Source organism: Mobula birostris, chromosome 8 (assembly GCF_030028105.1).
Source record: "Mobula birostris isolate sMobBir1 chromosome 8, sMobBir1.hap1, whole genome shotgun sequence".
NCBI lineage: Eukaryota > Metazoa > Chordata > Chondrichthyes > Myliobatiformes > Myliobatidae > Mobula > Mobula birostris.
In genome coordinates this window covers 68,655,019-68,679,377 of record NC_092377.1, presented here as the reverse complement: position 1 = coordinate 68,679,377, position 24,359 = coordinate 68,655,019, and the positions used below count along the sequence as shown (strand labels likewise).

The 24,359-nt window shown below is 39.6% G+C and overlaps 1 protein-coding gene and 1 long non-coding RNA gene across 3 annotated transcripts in view; one reads left to right on the top strand and one right to left on the bottom strand.

The window, feature by feature from the left end:
* Nucleotides 1–17,259, top strand: part of LOC140201377 (uncharacterized) — a 49,602-nt gene extending 32,343 nt beyond the window's left edge. Inside the window, exon 4 of one of the 2 annotated variants that reach the window (XR_011886846.1) lies at nt 16,269–17,259. This is a non-coding gene — a long non-coding RNA (uncharacterized lncRNA). The remainder of the gene's footprint in view (nt 1–16,268) is intronic. The other variant, XR_011886847.1, reaches the window with a different exon arrangement.
* The window catches only part of commd1 (copper metabolism (Murr1) domain containing 1), a 102,180-nt gene that overhangs the window by 1,127 nt on the left and 76,694 nt on the right, over nt 1–24,359 (bottom strand). The window lies entirely within an intron of this gene.

Here is a 24,359-nt window from a genome sequence, read left to right as displayed (position 1 = left end):
CTAATCATTGTGCCCAGGGCCCACACATCAATCACTTTTACCCCATTCATCAGTTAACCAACCAGAAGCAAAGTCAGAATCAGGTTTACTATCACTGGGATAAGTCTTGAAATGCAAACACGAGAAAATCTGCAGATGCTGGAAATTCAAGCAATACACACAACATGCTGGTGAACACAGCAGGCCAGGCAGCATCTCTAGGAAGAAGTACAGTCCAAGTTTCGGGCCGAAACCCTTTGTCAGGGCTAACTGAAACAAGAGATAGTAAGAGATTTGGGAGGGGGAGGGGGTGGGGGAGATCCAAAATGATAGAAGACAGGAGGGGGAGGGATGGAGCTAAGAGCTGGAAAGTTGCTTGGCAAAAGGGATACAGAGCTGGAGAAGGGGGAGGATCATGGGACAGGAGGCCTAGGGAGAAAGAAAGGGGGAGGGGAGCTCAGAGGAAGATGGAGAACAGGCAAGGAGTGATTGTGAGGGGGGGGAGGGGAGGGAGGGAGAGACAGAGAGAGAGAGCGAGAGAGAGAGAGAGAGAGAGAGGGAGAGAGAGAGAAGAAAAAAGGGGGGAATAAAAATAAGGGATGGGGTAAGAAGGGAAGGTGGGGCATTAATGGAAGTTAGAGAAATCAATGTTCATGCCATCAGGTTGGAGGCTACCCAGATGGAATATAAGGTGTTGCTTCTCCAACCTGAGTGTGGCTTCATCTTGACAGTAGAGGAGGCCATGGATAGACATAACAGAATGGGAATGGGACATGGAATTAAAATGTGTGGCCACTGGGAGATCCTGCTCTCTCTGGTGAACAGAGCATAGGTGTTCAGTGAAACGGTCTCCCAGTCTGCGTCCGGTCTCACCTATAGAAGGCCACACCGGGAGCACCGGACGCAGTATATCACCCCAGCCAACTCACAGGTGAAGTGTCGCCTCACCTGGAAGGACTGTCTGGGGCCCTGAATGGTGGTAAGGGAGGAACTGTAAGGGCATGTGTAGCACTTGTTGGGCTTACAAGGGTAACTGCCGGGAGGGAGATCGGTGGGAAGGGATGGGGGGGGGGGGATGAATGGACAAGGGAGTTGCGTAGGGAGCGATCCCCGCGGAAAGTAGAAGTGGGGGGAGGGAAAGATGTGCTTGGTAGTGGGATCCTATTGGAGGTGGCGGAAGTTATGGAGAATTATATGTTGGACCCGGAGGCTGGTGGGGTGCTGGCTGAGGACAAGGGGAACCCTATTCCTAGTGGGGTGGCGGGAGGATGGGGTGAGAGCAGATGTGCATGAAATGGGAGAGATGTGTTTGTGAGCAGAGTTGATGGTGGAGGAAGGGAAGTCCCTTTCTCTAAAAAAGAAAGACATCCCCTTCGTCCTGGAATGAAAAGCCTCATCCTGAGAGCAAATTTACTTTACTTTACTTTATTGTCGCCAAACAATTGATACTAGAGTGTACAATCATCATAGCGATATTTGATTCTGCACTTCCCACTCCCTGGATTACAAATCGATAGTAAATATTAAAATTTTAAATTATAAATCATAAATAGAAAATATAAAAATGGAAAGTAAGGTAGTGCAAAAAAATCAAGATGCAGGTCCGGATATTTGGAGGGTACGGCCCAGTTCCGAGTCAGGATCCGTTCAGCAGTCTTATCGCAGTTGGAAAGAAGCTGTTCCCAAATCTGGCTGTACGAGTCTCCAAGCTCCTGAGCCTTCTCCCGGAGGGAAGAGGGACGAAAAGTGTGTTGGCTGGGTGGGTTGTTTTAACTGGGCTGTTAGCGCTTTTGCTGTCTGCAAATTCTGTGCCTTTATCAATGGGGATGGCCTATTACAGTTTTAACTTGATTGCGTCTTGATGCACTAGTCAATGCACTAATCAATAGCTTGCTAGGCCTTTCGGATGACACCAAAGTGTAAACAACATAGTTGCAACATCTCAGCCTGAAATCTTGACTCTTTATTCCTTTTCATAGATGCTGCCTGGCCTGCTGAGTTCCTGCAACACTGTGTGTGTTATTCTGGATTTCCAGCTTCTGCAGAATCTCTTGTATTTATGGTTGCATCAGGCTGGATCAGGCAAAGGTGGCAGATTATTTCCCCCAAAGGACATCAGTCAACTGAATCGGCTTTTGTAACAATCTGGTTTCAGTGTCACAATGACTACCAGCAGAAGAAAAGTTAAAGTTCTCATTTTCCCCTGAAGAAAAAGAATGGTCTTTCTTTCCTTCTACAGGCTCTCCCCAGGCTACAAATATCCGCCTTATGGAACTTCCCAGAAATAGTATTATATTCCAATGAGAACCAATCTTGAAAAAGACCCATTGATGGTCAACCTCCCCACAGCAGTCAGACACCATCATCTTTTCAAAGCACAAGCTGCAAATTTTACTGCAGGCGGCCACTTAAGAGGGTTGCTTTTGAAATTGGCAACCAAATACTTCTATTGTTATCCGTGAAACAATACTCTATTAAATAAGGTAACAGACTGTCACTTGAAAAGATCAAAACCAGACACCAAGTGTCAGGCATCCCAATTCTGTACCATTGTAACTAGGCAGCTGAAAACGATAAATAAATATTGATGTTGATTAGCCTTAGAGTACTGCAAAGGTACGATTACACATCAAGTGATTGTGTATTTCCTGACTATGGAGACATGTATAAACAGACTGTAATGGCAATCAATTTTTTTGTTAGTTACATTTTTCAATAAACATCAAATTTTCACACAACACACATAAAAGTTGCTGGCGAACGCAGCAGGCCAGGCAGCATCTCAAGGAAGAGGTACAGTCGACGTTTCGGGCCGAGACCCTTCGTCAGGACTAACTGAAAGAAGAGATAGTAAGAGATTTGAAAGTGGGAGGGGGAGATCCGAAATGATAGGAGAAGACAGGAGGGGGAGGGATGGAGCCAAGAACTGGACAGGTGATTGGCAAAAGGGATATGAGAGGATCATGGGACAGGAGGCCTGCGGAAAAAGAAAGGGGGGGGGAAGCCCAGAGGATGGGCAAGGGGTATAGGGAGAGGGACAGAGGGAGAAAAAGGAGAGAGAGAAAAAGAATGTGTGTATATAATTAAATAAATAACAGATGAGGTACAAGGGGGAGGTGGGGCATTATATTTATTTTGCTTATAGGAAGAACAGGCTCAGGAATATGAATAAATCTTGAATGAATGAATGAGTGAAACCAGCAATTGTTAACTGTTTTTGTCAGCTTTAAACAACTTGAAAGAGCCAAACTTAAATAATTTTATACTACACAAGCAGCAAAGCAGCTGTTGTTCCAATAAACACCTGAGACAAAGTTTATCTCCAATTTTTGGGCCTGATAGCACTGATGGTGGGTCCATGGAATTATTACAACATAAATGGATTCAGAAAATGCATGTGCTGCACTTTAAAAATAAACAAATCAATGGGGTAAATGATAATACAAAGCTTGAGAGTACACAAGGCCATTACACTGCGGTGGACATTTCATTCGAACTGAGCTTTTACAGATGACTATAAACATGTGAAATTCAACAATACAAAACATGCCCAGCATACGTACGAAGGCAGATTTCCATTAAATAAGGATAAAATAAAATATCGTCCTTGTAACACAAACTGAGAAAATGAGCAAAACTACACAAGAATTACAAGTTTGACAAGATCTTGAAAAGATCTACAAGTGAACATACAATTAAATGAGAACAAAAGGAATACATGCTTTTTACAAGAAACAAAATTGGACAAATAAAATTTTAAGATCAGCAAGCCACTGACTTGAAGTATTTGAATACCTGAGCACTGGCAATCCAGGCATGTGAAGACAATGGCAAATATTACAGCATTTTGTTGACACAGCCAGAACACAAAGGACATTGATTAGCACAGTGGATGGGTACTCAGTACAGGGCAGACTGTTTTTCCAAAATAGAATAAAGGAATATACAAAGAACCTTAACATTTCGAACAAGCACCCACTCACTGTATCAGTATGATAGCATTTTATGTATCACCAACCTTCACTCATTTTTGCTTGAAAGGAGAAAAATGCACGTGTCAGTCAGAATGACAAAGTGCACTACAACAGCCCTTACTTTCAATTCAAGAGTTGACAAGAGGCTGAGTATAGTGAAAGCAGTAATTAGCGCATGTTTTCTAAAAATTAGAAGTCAAGAGTATAACAGAAATTCTGTACCTTAAATGAGCGGGGCATTACCAAAAAGACTGGATTTATAATCCAGGACATAGGACTGCAACTATTCAACCAAGCATACAATTCCTCCAGCACTTTGTGTAACCGTTCAAACAAGTGGCTCATCACCATTTACTCAGAGACCTTAAACTGGCTAGCGAGATAGATTGTAAGTTGCTTTTTCTTCTTTTTTCCAGAATTCTCTTGGTTCTCAAAAGGTTTCATTATACTGGCAAAGAAAACAATTGCAGCTTCTTCACTCAAAAAGTGAGGGAGACAAAATAATATGAAATGACAGGCCTTTTAGTTTAACATCTATAAGGAAAATATTGGAAGCCATCGATAAAAATGTAACAGAAGGGTTTTTAGAAAAAAAAATCAAAACTGTTTTGTAATGCTGGAGGAACTCAGCAGACCAGGCATCATCGAGGGAAGAAAAGTCCCTTCCCCTTTTCCGTCTCTCACCTCATTTACTTGCCCACCCATCACCACCCTCTGGTGCTCCTCTCCCCTTTTTACTTCTTCCACAGCCTCCTGTCTCTTTCACCAATCCATATCCCAGCTCTCTACTTCATCCCTCCCTCTCCAGGTTTCTCCTTGTTTCTCTTTCCCCTCCCCCAACCTTTTAAATCTACTCCTCAGTTTTTTTTCTCCAGTCCTGCCAAAGGGTTTCGGCCCAAAACATCGACAGTACTCCCCCCCCCACCCCAATAGATGCCGCCTGGCTTGCTGAGTTCCTCCAGCATCTGCAGATTTTCTCTTGTTTGTGATTTGTAAAAGGGAAATCATATTTTATTAATTTGTGCTGTGGATGAATGACACTAATATTTCCACGCAAATACGAGGAAATCTGCAGATGCTGGAATTTCAAGCAACACATACAATGTGTGTTGACTAATATTTCCAGAAGGTTTCTGAAGGGAGCATCAGAGGCTTTTGATGAAAATAAAATCATAGTGTAATTCTGGTGTGGATGCAAGATAGGCTAACCAACAGAAAACAGAGGAGGCATTAATGGGCCTTTTTCTGGTTGGCAAGATTAGATGAGTGCCAGAAAAAAGTGTTCAGGCCTCAACTTATTATTAGCAGAAGAGACAGATAAATAGACAGAAGTTACTACCGCTCGGTCTGCAGTTGAAGCAAATATAGACAAACACTAAGTTTTGAAGAGCACACAAGAAGGCTACAAATGGAAATTGAAAGGTTAAGTGAATAGTCACAATCAAGCAAATTAAGTGTAATAGTGCAATATGACATTTTCCAATTGACCAGAAAAAGAAAAATTAACATCAAAATGGTGAGAGATTGCACAGCGCTAAGGAACAGAGATCCAAGTGTCTTTATGCACGGTTTTCAAGCAGTACATCACATTAATTAGTTACAGGGAACATCATCTGGAGCGCTGTGCTATTTAATGGGAGATGATAATATATTGGAAGCAGTTCAGAGAAGGTTTTTTAAACAGATTCTCAGAATGGGTGAGCTTTCCCCCTAGGATGGACAAGCGAGGTTTATACTCACAGGAATTTAAAGAGTGAGGGAGGTTAGATTGAAACATAAAAACTCCTGAGAGTTTTTTTTAAACTGGATGACTGAGGAGAAGATTTAAAAACGCAAACATGAGGAAATCTGCAGATGCTGGAAATTCAAGCAACACACACAAAATGCTGGTGGAATGCAGCAGGCCAGACAGCATCCATAGGAAGAAGCACAGTCGACGTTTTGGGCCGAGATCCTTCGTCGGGACATACTTTTGTGTGGCTGAATTTAGATCTGTGTGGGTCACTGTTAAAAATAAGGGTTTACAGATTCTAAGACAGCAATGCTGTCATTTGAGGTTTGTTGGTTTTAGGAACTTGTTTCCTCAGAAGCCAGTGAAAACACAGTCTTTAATCCAGAGGTTGTTAGATTCCTGCTGTGCAAGTAGATTAAACATTACTGGAGTAGATGCAAATGTGAAATGGGATAATAACAAATCAGCCACAATCTTATTGTATGGTGTAGCAGGCTCAAAAGGACCAGGTGGCCTACATGATATTCCTAAATGAAATGAGAGGTAATGGCAAGAAGGAATGGGCAAAAAGCAGTGGCCAATGACACTCACATTAAAAAACATTTTAGTACAGTGACTTGCCTCAAATTTATCCAGGCCTCAACAGGCTGATACAGAGTGTATGATTGAACTGAGATTAGGCCTATGAACATAAATTTAGTCTGTACACAGTGATATTATGCACAATTGATTCCAAGAGGAAAGACACTAAAACATATTTAGTCACTGGGAAGGGCAAAACTACCTTATTTTTATCCAGAATCCAAAGCAAAAATCAGAGAACCACTGAAGTAATTTTAATGTTGTCATTTCTTCAGTCAGCAGTACAGTAATGTTGGTTGGACAACCCTCGCTCATGCAATAATTTAGGGAGCATTTCTAATTAAATACTGGCTTAGCATTCATTGGGCTAGTAATCTGATCTGGAGACCTGAGTCTCACCATGGCAGCTGAGGAATAAAAATTCAAGTTATTAAAACAAAGAAAAAAAAGAGAAAAAAGATGACTCCAAAACTATAGCTGTTAAAAACCCAAAAGTTCAGGGATGTCCTTCAGGGAAGGAAATCTACCACCTGAAAACAGATTTGACATGTACATGACAAGAAACCCACTCACCAATCAGTTGTTTAATCTTAGGGATTAGTTATATGATGACCAATAAATAAATGATGGCCTGCCCACAGCCTGTAAATTGAAAGGTTTTGAATAGTTTAGCTTTGTTACCTCATGCCCATAGTATCAATATATAGTACAACTCATACTGCTTTGTGGCACAAAGTATTGAAGTGTTATACCAGGCAAGCCTATCCAGTGACAGAAGGAAAGCAAAATAATGCCCTGCTTTGTAAGGTTAAAAGTAACTGTAACTAAAACATGACTCCCAATTTCTACAATGATGCATTTTTGGAAGGCTGGAAGAACTGGGAACAGGAAACTATCAGTGGGGATAGTAACAGAAATAGATGAATAAAAATGAGAAACTAGGCTAAATGGGTCAGGCAGAAGCGCTTACATAACAGAACCACAACTGTTAAGATGAATGGCCTCTTCATGCTAAATACTGAATATGAGGTCCTTCAAGTAAAACCTCTTCTGCAACCTCCACTGCTAACAGAATAGTACGGAGGGAAAAGTTGCATGATTTGTGTATATGAAAGTCCTTTTATCTATCCTAAGTACTTGCCTACTTGTGTGAAAAAGCCTGTTAAAAATTGCGTAATTTGAAAAGTGATGAGATAGCATTCCATCTTGGACATGCCCTCTTCTCGCGAGGTGGTACTGAAGACCCACATTTATAATTCATAAAAAGTTGCTTCCTCTTCACCAGACTTTTCAACATTCCCTAGTTATTTTTTTTAAATAGATGAATTATTTTTGTAATTTACTCAAAAAAATGTCTTTGTACTGTTACTGCAAAACAAAGCTAGCATAATAAGTTTGTGATTAATAAATACCATCCAACATCAGATGTCATCAACACGCAGTTCAGAAAGTATTTTATAGAAGTGTCATTATCAGAAAGTTATACAAAGAGTGATGAAAATCTTCAATTAAAAGAAATGCAGGATTCTTTTGGTGCTTTATTGATTTTTGTTGTTGTCAATGAAACAACAAGCAAAATAGCTTTGCTTGAAGCGCCTTGGCATTGCAGGTCACTGTGCTAATAAGATGGAGAACTCAACTATGTAAAAATGCCCCACAGAACAGTCACTCAATCTGCATGTGGTTTCTTCAATGTAAAATCTTCAACAGAGATAGCAAATGTAGAGTGGGTGACTGTTATGCAGAGCACATTTCCTTTTATTTCTCATACTTTATCTCTTTAATACATTGAAGGACTACAGGAAAAAAAGGGCTTTGGCCTGAACCATTAACTGTTTTGTTTTAGCAGATGACGCCTGATCTGCTGAGCACTGCCAATATTTTCGTTTTCTATTTCAGATTTCTAGCATCATCAAGAGCTCTCACCCACATTTCCTGTTTCCTCTGTTTGTTGTCTCCACCTCTCCCCGGAACAGAACAATGTGGTACTCTCTTTTCACCATCACCTTTTCCATTCAACTCAAAATCCTTTGCAATTTCCATAAGCTCTCACATCATCCTATCACATTTTCCCCTTCTGTACTTCCACAAGAGCCACTCTGTCATGGCCTGGTTCACGCTTATGTTCCCACCCACCACTTGCCTTCCCACGGAACCTATGATGTAATACCCATCAGTTCGCCCCTTCTCTTCCCACCGTCCAGGGCTCAAAGCAATCATTTCATGTGAAGCAGTGATTCACCTACACTTCCATCAAATATATGGCATTCAATACTCACAATATAGCTTCCTCTACAATCAAGAAACCAAATGCATATTGGGTGAATTGCACCATGGACTACCGATGTTCAGTTCACAGGAGTGATCATGAGCTTCTCACTGCATACCATTTTAATTTCCAATCTCGCCCATTCCCATTCCAGTTGGCTGACTGCAACCTCCTCCACAGCCACAGTGAGGCCTAATATAAACTAGAATACTGTATCTCAGTTTAGATCTGGGCTTTGGGCAACTTTCTTGAATGAACACTGACATTTTTCAACTTCAGGCAAAACTGCTTTCCCATTATTCCATATTCTCATGCTTGTATTCCTTGAACACCTAATTTAATTAAAATACTCCCAGCACTTTGTTGTTACAAAAAAAACCGATACAGTTGCCTTGAATGATCTATCTGAAGAGGTTTGCAGATTTGTGAAGTGAGATGTGCAATTCCTGACTTGATGTGTTTTATTTTGGAATTTGAAAAGAAATCACCCATGTTGGCTTAGAGGCTGGAAATGATTAATCTAAATAAGGATTTGGCTTTACTTTGGTACAAGTCTGATTGTTTTTGTAGTATTTATTGAAAATACTGTAGAAACTAAACTTAAACATCATATTTAAGTACGTTTATCAATTAAGACTAGTCTTTAATTTCCAAGTTCAAACAAATTTGAAAGGATAGGGTATGGCTTCCAATAATTATTTTATTCTCCTTAGGACAAAATAGTGCACATTTTAATGTCATAAGGCAGTAAGAACTCTGTATTGTAAATAATTAAACTATGTATGGGACTGACAATATTTTCAGTTCCCAATCACCCTGGGTCTAAATACAGGAGTTTTCTACTTAACCAAACTGTTCAATGCAACCTTTGCAAGGACAATTAGGGGTGAGTGAGTAACAAATACAGGGCTTGATAGTGATAGCCACATCCAGTAAAATTAATAATAAAAAGGATCCAAGTTAAAATACACAATATAAAGTGATAACTATACACACCTTCATCTGTCATTGCATATAAATCTTTCTCCTCACAGTCTGACAAATACACAAAGATATATCAGATGGGAGCAACATCTAACTTTCAGCTGTCCTGCATATCTAATTAACAAAGATGTCACATGCCAAATCCTCTTCAAAATAGAACAAAAACATACCCTGTCATTGTGTCCGTTGGATGAAGAGCATAGTCAATTTGTTTGGTAGATCAATTCAGGCATGGATCAAGATCCCCCCGGTCTTTTATATCTGCTCATTAATAACTGAGAAACAACAGCTTAATTTTCCATCATTGAGAAATGACATGTTGTGAAACAGTTCTCTGACATAGATTATTTCTGGAAGGAAGGATCATCCATTCATCAGGATGGAGGATAAAGCCTGAAGACACAAACTCAACAATTCGGGAATATCTTTACCCCTCTGCCAGATTTCTAAATGGACAATGAACCCATCAACATTACCTCTTTACTTTTTTTTCTATTTTTGCACTACTTATTTAACTTTTTAAAAAATATATGCTACTTACTGTAATTTATAGGTTTTTTTATTCTGTATTACAATGTACTGCTCCCACATTAAAACAAATTTCATAACATACCATAGGGTCCTTTAAGAGACTTTTGGTTAGGTACATGGAGCTTAGAAAAATAGAGGGCTATGGGTAACCCTAGTAATTTCTAAGGCAGGGACACATTCGGCATAACTTTGTGGGTCGAAGGGCCTGTATTGTGCTGTATGTTTTCTATGTTTCTATATGCCAGTAATATTACACCGATTCTGATTCTGACCAATGGAATAAGTTTAAAAAGTTTAAGAATATACCAACAATTTTTCTTTTATTTATTTTCTTGTTGTAGGTATCAGCTCTTCAAAGGTTACCACTGTCTCACCTTTGAACACAGAGTACATATGTACAAGTATTTGGGAGACTGGAGGGATAGATTTGCTGGCATCTTCTGCCAGGTGGCAATGGACATTTCTATGTGCTTTCTTTCCCCACCAGCCCACCCTTAAAAATCTGAGGCTGGGTCAGGCGAACCCATGCTGACAGCACTGAGCAGACTCAAGGGTTCACTCACCGAGTCAATGAAGCTGGCTGAGGGCCACTCTTCCCGTGCCTAGTCACCCTCTAGTCATTACTGTTTCTATTATCCACTTGAGCAAACCATTTCTGTTCATTTCCAGCTTACAAACGGTTCAGGTTAAAATAGTTCTGAAGTACAGAACCATGTCAGGACTGCCTGCATTGCCATGAAAAGCTGTACCTGCCACTTACAATGCTGACATCCATTTCTTAATAATAGCTGGAGCTGCTTCTCTCCCCCCGCCCCCCCCCCCCGACAAACTACTACTTGAAGTCCAATGGGAGGATGTGTTGAATCTAGAACTTCCAGTTGACCCAGTGTCATTAGTTATTGTAAATCAGAATCAGGTTTAATATCACCATCAGATGTCTTGAAATTTGTTAACTTAGCGGCAGCAGTACAATGCAATACATGATAATATAGGGGAAAACAATCAATTACAGCAAGTATACATATATATTCGTATTAAATAGTTAAAATAAAAATAGTGCAAAAACAGAAATATTAAAAGTGAGGTGATGTTCATGGGTCCAATGTTCATTTTGGAATCAAATGGCAGAGGGGAGAAACTGTTCTGGAATCACTAAGTGTGTGCCTTCAACCTTCTGTATCTTCTTCCTGATTCAATGGAAAGAGGGCATGTCCTGGGTGGTGGGATCCTTAATGATGGACGCTACCTTTCTGAAACACCACTCCTTGAAGATGTCTTGGATACGAGTTATAGCCTCCTAATTCATATTTCTGGATCATTGGGATCTCTTTTGGGGAAGGTATAACCTGTATAAAAAGGACTGGTTTCACCTGAACTAGTATCCTTGTGGGCAGGTTTGCAAGAGCTGTCGGGGTGGGTTTAAACAAATTTGGCAAGGGGAACGGGAACCAGAGTGATAAGTTTAGGCAGCTGGCATACAAATGTTTGCAGTGAGAAGTGAGACTATATGGAACGATAAAAAGAAGGCAGTGCAAAATCAGTGAGATGGGTTGAAGTGCATCTTTAAACTAAATAGTAGTTCAACAGTTCAATAGTTTGGAAAAGTGAGGATAAATTAAAAGAGGAGAGTGCAGGAGAGATTATGAGAGTCTATAGAATAAGTAAAAAGACGAAGTTTAAAAAAGGATAGGAATTTAAACAAATCGTAACATTGGTCAAAACTGAAAAGGGTGATAAGAGTACTGACTGTATTATATTACAATGCAGGCAATATAGGGAATAAGATAGATGATCCTGTTGTGCAGTTAAGAGGTCAGCAGGTATGAGGTTGTGGACATCACTGAGTCATAGCTGAAAGAAGATCATAGCTAAGAGTTTAACATCCAAGGATACATACAGTATTGTATTGGAAGGATAGGCAAGTAGGCAGAAGGGATGGGATGGCTCTGTTGGTTAAAAAAAAAATGAAGTCAAATCCTTAGAAAGAGATGACATAGGATCTGAAAATGTAGAATTCTTGTGGGTAGAGTTAAGAAACTGCAAGGGTAAAAAGAACCTGATGGGATTTATATAGAAGTCTCCAAACAGTAGCCAGGATATGGGGTAAAAATTACAACAGAAGATAGAAAAGTATATAAAAAGAGCAATGTTACAATGTCATGGGGGATTCGATATGCAGGTGGATTGGGAAAAATCAAGTGGTGCTGGATCTCAAGAGAATGAATTTGTATAATGCCTATGAGATGACTTAGTGCAGCTTGTAGTCAATCCCACTAGGGGAAAAGCAATTCTAAATTGAGTGTGTTATAATGAACCAAATTTGATTAGGGAGCTTAAGGTAACAGAAACTTTAGGAGGCAGTGGTCATACTATGTTAGAATACACCCTGCAGATTGCGAGGAAGCAGCTAAAATCAGATGAATCAGTATTACCGTGGAACTAGAGGCACGAGAGATAACACTAACAGGGATGTCACCAGAACAGCAATAGCTGCAGGTTTTGGAAGAGGTATGGAAGGTGGAGGAACAAAAGGAAGAAGAGACAACTGTGGTTGACAAAGGAAGTCCAAGGCAATATAAAAGCAAAAGAAAGGGCATACAATAGAGAAAAGATTTGTAGGAAACTAGAGGCAAACAAGAGAAAATCTGCAGATGCTGGAAATCCAAACAACACACAAAATGCTGGATGAACTCAGCACGCCAGGCAGCATCTCTGGAAAAGAGTACAGTTGACATTTTGAGCTGAGACACTTCTTCAGGACTGGGGAGAGTGGTGAAATAAAGAGCTGGGAAGTTGATTGATGAAAGAGATACAAGGATGGAGAAAGGGGAATCTAATAGGAGAGGACAGAAGATCATGGAAGAAAGAAAGGGAGGAGGAGCACCACCAGAGGGAGGTGATGGGCAGGCAAGCAGACAAGGTGAGAGAGGGAAAAATGGATGAAGACTGGTAGGAGGGGGGGCATTATCGGAAGTTCAAGAAAATGATGTTCATGCCATCAGATTGGAGGCCACCAAGATGGAATATAAGGTGTTGTTCCTCCAACCTGAGTGTGGCCTCATCGCGACAATAGAGGAAGCCTTGGATAGACATATCAGAATGGGAATTGGAAGTGAAATTAAAATGGGTGGCCACTGGAAGATCCCACTTTTTCTGGCAGACGGAACATTGGTGCTCAGCGAAAGTCTCCCAATTTACACCGGGTCTCACAGGAGGCCACACCAGGAGCAGCAGGCACAGCATATCACCCCAACAGACTCAAAGATGAAGCGTTGCCTCAAGAATAAGTGCCAGAAGGGAGATCAGTAGGGAGGGATGAATGGACAAGGGAGTCGCATAGGGAGCGATCCCTGCGGAAAGAAGAAAGGTGGTTGGGGGGGAGGGGGGGAGGGAAAGACATGCATGGTGGTGGGATCCTGTTGGAGATGGCGGAAATTCCGCAGAATTATGTGCTGAACATGGAGGCTGGTGGGGTGGTAGGTGTGGATAAGAGGAATCCTATCCCAGGTAGGGTGTGTGGGTGGATGGGGTGAGAGCAGACGAGCATAAAAAGGAAGTGATGTGGTTGACGGCATCTTTGATGATGGTGGAGGAAGGGAAGCCCCTTTCTTTTAAGGAGGAGGAGGAGGACACCTTCATCCTGGAATGAAAAGCCTCACCCTGAGAAAAGATGTGGTGGAGATGGAAGAATTGAGAAAAGGGGATGGCATCTTTATAAGTAACAGGGTGGGAAGAAGTATAGTGCAGTTAGCTGTGACAGTCTGTGGGTTTATATCTGTAGATAAGCAACCTCCAGAGATACTTTATACTTTATTGTCGCCAAACAATTGATACTAGAACATACAATCATCACAGCGATATTTGATTCTTCGCTTCCCGCTCCCTGGAGTACAAATCAATAGTAAATATTAAAAATTTAAATTATAAATCATAAATAGAAAATAGAAAATGGGAAGTAAGGTACTGCAAAAAAACCGAAAGGCAGGTCCGGATATTTGGAGGGTATGGCCCAGATCCGGGTCAGGATCCGTTCAGCAGTCTTATCACAGTTGGAAAGAAGCTGTTCCCAAATCTCGCTGTAAGAGTCTTCAAGTTCCTGAGACAGAGATCAAGAAAGTGGAGGGATAAGTTGGAAATGGACCAAGTAAATCTGAGGGCAGAGTGGAAGTTGGAGGTAAAGTGGATGAAGTCAACAAGTTCCACATGGATGCAGGAAGCAGCACCAATGCGGTCACTGGTGTAGCATGGGAAGCTAGAGGATTGGGAAGATTTTAAAAACCAACAGAAGGCAACTTAAAAATAGCAAGAAGAGAAAAGATGAAATAAAAGGTAAGATGGTCATTAATAAGAGGATACCAAGTTTTTATAAATATATAAAGAATAATAGAAATGTGAGAATGGATATCAGACTGCTGGAACATGATGCCAGTGAGGTAGTAATTTATTCAGCAGTGAATTACTTTTGAAGCAAGGAGCCTCTTTCATCAGTTTCTAAATGCTACATGGTCAGACTGTGTTGGTGAGACATTCCAATAGGTTACTGATGATCAATAGTCAAGTAAATCAAAATTGTTAAACAAAAGAGAGACAAAATTGGATGCTAAAGGATAAAATGTAGTCATTCTAGATATTTCTAAGTCACCAAATAAAGGACAAGCGGTATATACAATATATTAATCGAAACAGCATTCAAAGGAAACTTGGAAACATAATACATGGATGAGGAAGAAACTATTATCTACCCAACTTGTCTTCAACCATGCTGGGATTCACTTCATACAAGGATAAAGGAGTTATTGATTTAGTTTCAACAATCAATCTCTATCAAACCGTCAATAATAGGGCCAAATCTTTGGATTCTTCTCAAGCATGCTATATTCTCACACATTAAGCTTCTAATTACTGAGAGTGAGAAATGGATACAGCTGTACACGTCAGCAGAGATTACAAATTCAAATCCCAGTAGGGCGAGTTGAAAAAACCGGTTAAATAACAATGGTAATAAAAAAAATGTAGAAAATGACCAAATGTCATCTAGTTAATTCACCTCTTCTGGAAAAAGCAACTTCACAACCACATTTAAAACTTTAAAGACAGTTAAGAAAACAAAATATTTTAACGATCTTATATGCAAGGAACAGAAAACAAACAATGAACAGACAAGCCCAGATGTAAAGGTGTAGTCACAACTGCAAGTTCTGACCCACTTCTCAGGATGGCATAGTGCCACACAGTTCCTTACTTCCACAACAAACCACAAAGTCAGAGCTGTGTAAACAAACAATTATACCTCTGTTATTTACTCCCTTAAAAATACCATCTTGCTGACTCTGAACCCAATTAACTAATCAGAACCCTTGATGACAGTATTCAAAGACATGTACTTTTTGTTTGTTGTCACAGGGAGTTAGAACTTTTTCATGATTGTGAGAAAACAACTTTTACTTGGAGTGGTCTCCATTTTCTCATGAGATTCAGCTAACTCAAATGGGAAAAAAGAGAAGGCAAGGAGTTAACTGTGGCTCCATGTTACGGTAACACTAAATAGAATCTTGATTATTCAACAGCAGTCAGCTCAGATAGCTCAAATCCCATAACATTTTGACAGAACCACATTTAGCTTGCATTCAACCAAAGATATAACAAATACTGTAATGATTGTTCAGTATGCAGAATTAACCACTGCAATGAACCTTGCTCTCAACGTTGAGTCAGTGCAAGCTCAAAGGAAAATAGTCTTTGCTGACTTTTCTTGTTCCACTTGTTCATTCAATGTGTCTGTTAGGCCTTTCTAACAGAAATAATATATTGTGTTCTGCCAGTCCTGTAATCAATTTCACTCAGTGCAGCAGGACAAGTATGCAAGGTGGACTCACTGAGAAGTTCTCTATAACTCTCTTCATTAATCTATTAAATAGAAGGTCCCATAAACACAAGATTCATGTGAGTAACTCTAACTTCATCTTAGAGATGCACCCTTACCTGATCCATTCATTCTCTATCTGCCCTATGCCAACTGTTTCTCTCATCACAAATGCTATCTGCCAGAGCAAGCATTTCTATCATTTCCTTTACTTATTTATTTCAGATTTTCACAATCTACACTGCTTCAATCTTTCATTATGACTGGGCACTGAGCCCAAATGCTCATCCTTATGTATTTCTGAGCAAAGAAGGGGTGCACAGTAAGAACTCACCTGTCATTTTATCCTTTCAGGTTACAGAAGTGCAGAGAGTGCTCAACTTATCCAGCATCATCATGGGTACAATTCTCCTCGCCATTGAGGGCATCTACAAGGCAATTGTCTCAGGAAACTGACATACTTTGCTCAGAACCACCATCACTGAAGCCACGTTCTCTTCTTGATGATAACGTCAAGCTGGAAATACAGCAGCCTGAAGACCCACACCTTGGGGCTCAACAACAGCTTCTTCCCCACTGCCACCAGGTTCTCAAACCAACCTGAAAAATCCTAGTATCACTGTGAGCTATTTGGTTTGTCCCTTGACTTCCATTAACAGCATTGTGCTTATCTTAGTTTACTTCTTCATCTGCGTATAATTTGTCTATAGTATCTTATCTTACATTTGTAATGCTTGTACTCTGCTGTTGCGATAAAAAGCTACCGTTCATGGCATTTACACCCTAGTTATGTATACCTATAACAAAAAATTAACTTGAAACTTATTCCTTGCCTTTGCAAACTGCTGAAATGCCTGTCCAGGTGTAAACATTGCAACGGGCAGTGAGCAGTGAGTTCCTTAACATACAAGTCAGTATCATGAAAACATGTGCCACAGCAAACAACCAAAATTTAAATCTTTTGTCCTGATTATTTTAAGTTATTGGTCATAAACTGGACTAGAAACACATGGCCAATGAATTCTGTAGTCTTATCAGAGGTGGCATCTTACAGTTGGGCAAGTAGGAAGAGTTTAAATTATGAGGGGCAGAATGATTCTCCATTGACAATGTTTCCACAATCGATAAACCATCAAGGAAAGGTATTGTTCACATATTTGCTATTTTCTGTATTAAAATTAACTGTAGCAGCTTTTAGTGGTGAATCTTGGATGAGATTGTGGAGTTTAAAAACTGTAAAGATGGTATTTCAAAGCAAAATAATAAAAGAATTATGAAATATAATACTACTGCGACATAGATGTGAAAATATTCACTACACATTTACAGACAGGGATGGCTGGTGGTGTAGTGGCATCAGCACCGGACTTCAGAGCGAAGGCTCCCAAGTTCAAACCCAGCTGGCTCCCCGGCACGCTTTCCATCCGTGCTGGGTTGAGTGTCGAGCTAGCAACTCGACCTCATAAAAAAGAAATTGCCTGCAACAGAAACATCAACAGCAAAAAGTCGATGGCCTACGCTCTCTCGTGAGCTTAAAAGGCAATTTTCTTTTTATTTACAGATCAGGGATGGGCAAAGCAGCAATATTGCTGTAACAAGGAATGATGTTGTAGTATGTGGTGTGGAAAGGGAGCTTTGATGTGGGAAGAAGGTGCAATTTCAAAGTTCAAGCATTAAGCAAAGACATTCTTGAAAATATAGTGTAAAGCTCTGTTCAAACTGGAGAGTGAACAGTTTGGGAAGCATTGAAAGAATCTTTAAGATCTGTGATATAGGGATCGCTGGAGGAATTATGAGATATTTCAAGGAATCCCAGGAGAAATTGAAATTAGAGACAAGATAAGGGTAGTAAATAGTACACTTGAAAAGAATCTGGAATGCTTAGGTATACATATAAGCAGTCAGGAACAAAACGCATTATTATGCTTTATAACTCAGTGTTTTTGAAGTGTGTTCAACGTAGAGTAAATGCAGCTCCATTTTGTATGCACCAAGATCCCACAAACTGCCATGTGATAATACCAAAATGTTTCTGACTCACCTTTCATGTCCAATTGAAAAAGCCACAGCTGAAATTGTAACCCTAACAGTGGTAAAGTCTCATACGACTGCACTTGGATACTCATACTTGTGGATTAGTTCTTGACCCACAAGGAACACCAGCGACTGAATCACAGCTGACAAAATACAATAAGTATGAAAGGGGTGGTGTGGGCTCATATTCCCAGGATTATACCCTCACTCAAGAAACTTCTTTTGCGAGGGACTGTGTGACTGGGATACACTCACTATTAACATGGCAATGACTCATGAATTCAGCATAACGCACCTTATGCTTAGAATACCAAATTTTCAAAAGAATCTTCCTTGGCATTTTCAACAAAAGGTACATCTACCTGAAACTTGTGAAAATCCACTGAGGACAGTAATAAGGCGAAAGGTGTTACAAGACTGAATATACAAATTACATTCATTTGCACTGAGAAGTGGATCATGTGACTGGATTCAGCAGTCAATGAATATTGAAGCAGCTTTTGGCAGGTTGAGTGGATTCTGTGAAGAGCCATTCAATAATCACTTATTTGCATAAACTTGCCTTCGACTATAAAATTAAAATAGATATTACATCATATATTTTGTGCAACACACAAAGTGCTGGAGGAACTCAGCAGGCCAGGCAGCATCTTTGGAAAAGAGTAAACAGTTGATGTTTCAGGCCAAGACCCTTTATCAGGACTTGTATTTTGTAATCATTTCTGATCTTCATACAACACTACATTCAAATTATTCATATCAATCAACTGAAAGTAAGCTTGGAAAACCATTTCTGTTGGTTCTATCTGCTATAACAAGTCTATTGCTTTGGATATAATTCAATCGGCGGGGGAGGGGAGAATAACCTAGCCAGGGAAAGCCACAGCAGTCAGGTCCCTAGCACAGTGGTCCTGCAAAATGAGTTCAAGGAGTTAGTTGCTCAGTTAATGACAGGCCTCCAGGATGTTGACCTGAGGACTGTTATCAGAAATATGTACTAGTGAGGTTAGAGTGAGAAAGATAATACAGTTTAACATGTGCCCAAGGAGATGGTGCAGTAGGTAGGGCTTCAGATTTTTAGATCATTGGGCTCTCTTCCAGGGAAGGAGTGACCTGTACAAAAGGGATGGTTTGCACCCGAACTGGAGAGGGAAGTTTTGTTGGTGCTGCTTCAGGAAGTTTAAGCTAGAGTTGCAGTGGTATGGGACCCAAATTGCCAGGGCAGCGAATGGAATGGTTATGGAGAAAGTAGATGTTAAGCCTACATACAAAGACAGGAACTGAAAGGCTGAACATGGTTACGCATGTTCTGAGTTGTATCTACTTCAACTCAAGGACTATTGTAAGGCAGATGAGCTTGGAGCATGAAGCAGCACGTGGAATTATAGCCATTAGAGAGACTTGGTTGCTGAAGGGGAAGGAAGGGCAGCTCAGTGTTCCAGGGTTCTGTTGTTTTAGACATGTTAGAAGGGGTGCTATTAAAGGGGAGGGATGGCATTACTTGTCAGGGAAAATGTCATGGCGGTGTTCAGACAGGACACACTGGAGGACTCATCTACTGAAGCTATATTTGTGGAACTAGGGGGCAAGAACGGGATGACCATGTTAATTGTATTATATTATAGGCCACCCAATAGTCAGTGGGATTTAGAGGAGCAAATTTGTACAGAGATAGCAGACGGTTGTAAGAAAAAATAAAAAGGTTGTGGTAGTAGGGTGATTTTAATTTTCCAGAAACTGACTAGGACTCCCATAGTCGATAGGGTTTATCAAATGTGTTCAAAAAAGTTTCCTTAATCAACATGGAGCGGTCCCCCCTAATGAGAATGTGATACTGGATCTCTCCTGTTAGGGAATGAGATAGCAAGTGACAGAAATCTATATTGGGGAACAATTTGGATCTCATGATCATAATTTCATTAGTTTCAAGATAATTATGGAGGAGGACAGGGTTGGTCCTCGGGTTGAAATGCTGAGAGTAGAGAGTATGTATGCTTCTGTTAGAAGCAAAGGCAAAGCCAACAGGTTTAGGGAACCCTGGCTTTGAAAGGATTTTGAGGCCCTGGTTAGGGAGCAGGAGGAGGAGGTGCAGAACAGGATTAATCAGCAAGGAACAAGTGCATAAGTACATGGATGGGCGAGATATGGAATGCAATGGTCCAAGTATGGGTCAATGGGACTAGGCAGCATAACAGCTCAGCACAGACTAAATGAACGAAGGGTCTTTCTGTGCAATTGTGCTGAGACTGTCACTCTATGACTATCACTACAGGTTACCACAATAGGCAGAAGGCACTCAAAAACTCACATTTAGAGCAGTTATATGGATCCTTCATGGAAACTGGAAAAGTGAGATTTTAAAATGGAAATGTAAAAAATGTTTGTTTATTTAAAAATTGTAAGGAGAAAAGTGAGACCCCCTGCTCAATGAGGGCAGTGTTCTATTTATAACATAAATGACCCTTTTGCCTTTAGCTGGTGGTGCCAAAACAAACATGTTACTGTTTCTAAAACCATTTTCTCTCAGTGCCACTTACAATTTTTCATACATTGTAAATTGTCTATTCCCATGCTACTGAATACAATAAATAAAGGGAGACATGGGCCAAGTATTAACACAGCATTCATTGAAATCTGCTGCAGTGAAGTAAATAATACAACAGTGCATCTATCCAATTACATTTCCATTTCTTTTTAAACAGTACATGGTGAGACTCTGTTTGCACTATCACTTTGTTTATCTGATGTTTCTCCTTTAAAGACAGTACTTGACCAATGGAGTGGAAAAGCAGCTTGATTCATGGATAGAATTTTACACATGCCAAATAAACGTTCATCCTAATAATCGTTGACCAACTATGGTTTATTGTCACAACAGGCATCATAGGATCAATCACTCTCAACTGACCTTTGCTGTAATTTAGCTATTGTGCATCAGGTAACATTATATCACAAGGTTAAATGGAGTTATGTGAACAGCGAAAATGTCTGTGTAAACAGGTTTCAGCATTTCCCCTGAATTCTCCTCAGGCACCTAGTAGTAACAATATTAAAAACCATTAAGATCCAGACAAAAATAAAAGAGTTCGGGGATGTGGAATCAAGTGAATAGCTCATACAAAAAATCTAGAGGAATAAATAATTCAAGTGTACTGTTTTAGGTGCAATAAGCGAGGTGTTATAATATTTTTTGTCTAACTGACTCAAAAATTTTCTCTCCTCTTCACATCAAAATTTGAACTGGCAATGTTGTACAGTATTCAGGCACAGTAGTACAAGTAATAAAACTGGTTACCCAAAGAGCTGAATTAATAATCCCAAGACCCCAGGTTCAAGTCCCACTATGTAAATTGTGGCATGTAAAATTGGTTAATAATTTTACAAAAGCTACTGAAGTGTTTCAAAAATTACTGGATGAGTTCACTAAGGTCCATGAGTTGCTTAATGTGCTCTTTGTGCAGCACTTGAAAAACAGGTTAAAAGAAATCGGCATCCCATGGCTTTGTTGTTTTTTCACCCATGTGTGCCTAGAGACTAGTTCTATCATTTGTAGACTCACAATATTACACCACCAAGTTCCTAATACAGAAGTATTATCGCTGAAAATACTCATGCATGAATTTTCCTTTGAATTTCCATCATCCACCCCAATCAAAAAAAACAACTACTCTTATCCAAAGCTTTGGTGTTCAACTTTCTGCTGAGTTCTAATTAAAATACCAATTTAAAACTTGGTCTACAACAGCTGAAATTATGGGTCAACTCAAAATGAGCACAAAATGTCAGTCAGGCGGTTGAAGGACCCTAGTATGCTTCATGAAAATCTGAATGAGCTATTGGACAGATATGCCCTTTGACACAGCATTCCAAGGTCAACCACCAGATACCAATCTACATTTAGTCTGCAGCTCTCCACATTTTGACAATTCAAGTGCTTATTTAGAAAGTTCGCAAATGTACCCGTCTCCACCTTCCACCCAGGCAGTGCATTCCACATTCCAATACATTCTGGGTGAATAAATTCTAATTCTCATCCCCTCTAATCCACTTTTCCCACGACACTAACTGCACAATAACAGTTCACATTACCATGAAATATTTTTTCAATCCTATGCACCTCGAAGAAACTTAAAGAATTGTGATTTCATCAATGGAATTACTGACTTTACATGGTCATTCTAATACAAACCAAGAAAACCTTGCCACCTTCACAAAGCTTAAAATCAACTTCTAAAAAAAATCATTGGAAGCTAAGCAAAATTAACTCAACAGAACTTGAACATCCAGCAGATAAGTGTTTTCATGGAGAAGTATATTTTTGCAGTTGGTGTGAAATTTCTTTCAGCAAGATGTTGAGTGACAATTTAATAAAATCTAATAACAGTATGAAGCTGGTTGTCAAATCATAAACCCTGCAGGAGTCTAAAATAACTGCTTGATTTCTTGTTTGGTGCTAAATAAGCTACTGGAAGATTTGATTTTCTTTTTTCAAAAAAAGAGAACTGTTCCAGTAAAAAGCGAATTACAGCCCAAAATACCACCTAAAATTAATTCAAGTATTTCAATTGTACTTTCTACAACTAGCAAACCAAACAGGAGCAACTTTGCAAGCTGGATAGAGTAATGCTGAATTTTAATTACCTACCAACACATTTTGCAATATCAGGTGATCCGTTTGGCATGGTATTTTCAAGATGACCTCCACAATAACTATTCACTTGTGTGTTAGGCAACAGAGGAAATATGAAATAGCAATTTTACTGTAAAGCAACACGTGGAATAACATTAAACAGTTCAGACATGAAAACAGAAACTACTTTGAATACTCAATAGCCCAAGCTTCATCCAAAGAAAAGAATGTGGTGAACACAGCAGAAAAAGAGATCAACCTTCCTTCTTCACCAGTTTTGACGAAGGGTTATTGATCTGAAACATCAACTGTTTGTCTCCACAGAACATCACGCCTGTTGAATAATTACCATACCTGCAGTTTTTAATTTCAGAATTAGTATCATTGAGAACAATTAAGCACACATCTTGTTTCAAACACATTGTCATTTGCATTTTATTCTGAAATTGCTAGATTTTATTCTCAGTAACAAAATTATCTCATGATAACATACCCATTTGGCTAAGGCAATTATCCTTTCTCTGGCTTTTAACACAAATTAAATTAAGGCACTTTCATGGCCATGCATTCCACGGATTATAAGATCAACATAAGCCAACCATTAACCTCCAATTTGTCAATAGCTTTCTATGCGCTGCATCAAAGAATGCATTTTGATTTAAACGTTTAATCTTCAAGCAAACTGAAATTCCAATTTTGAAATTGGTTTAACTGCACAGGTGAAAATAATGGCATTCTTTTGTCCTTGGCTCTAATAAGAACAAATACAATTCATAATATTTAGCTCTCGGCACTTCAGCCAAGCATTAATTCTAGTTGGCTTATCTGGAAGAGCTGTTTCCAGAACACAATCAATGGAATTTGACATTCACCTAGCAATGTCATTATCCAAATTACCTGATGCATATGGTACATTGCAAGGAGTGCTTGCGCTAATCTACCAGCAAGAATGCAACTGCATTATAAAAGCAATTGTAGCAGAAGGAACTTTTCTATTTCCCACTTTTTTACCAAAATTAAAGACTTCTTGACCAGTGCTTTAGACACAAATTTATTTCTTCTGTTTTGTCAAGTTTCTGATGATATAAATAGCCACAGGTAGAAGTCTATAAACACAAGACAGACATTTTTTGCTCAAACTCTAGTCCTTACAGCATCAGCACCATCAACAAAACTCACTTTTTTTGTGAAATAATTCCCTACTTTTAATTTATCTGGAAAAGGGGGCAGATGTCTTCTAAAACAAAATGAGATTTATTGTCACAGACTTAAGTAGTGAAATTTGTTGCTTTGTGGCAGTAGTACAGTGCAGGCAAAACAAATTACCACACGTTAGAAATTTTTAAAACTATTACAACAGAAAAGCAAGGGGAACTGTTAATTGATTTATGGACCGTTCAGATATGTGATTGCAGAGGGGAAGAACGTTGGGTGTGGGTCTTCAGGCTCCTGTACTGCCTCCCAGATGGCAATAAAGAGGGCATATAAAACAGTGGTGCTATGAAGTTTGTGAACCCTTTGAAATTTTCTCTATTTCTGCATAAATATGACCTAAAATGTGATCAGGTCTTCCTCACGCAAGTCCTAAGACTAAATAAAGAAAACCCAATTAAATAAATGACATGAAAAACATTATACTTGTACTTCTATTTATTGAGAAAAATGATTCAATCTTACATACATTTGTTGGGTAAAGTATGTGGACCTCTGGGGTCATGCCTTCTACAAAAGCTATTTGGAGTCAGGTATTCCAATCAATGAGACAAGATTGGAGGTCTGGG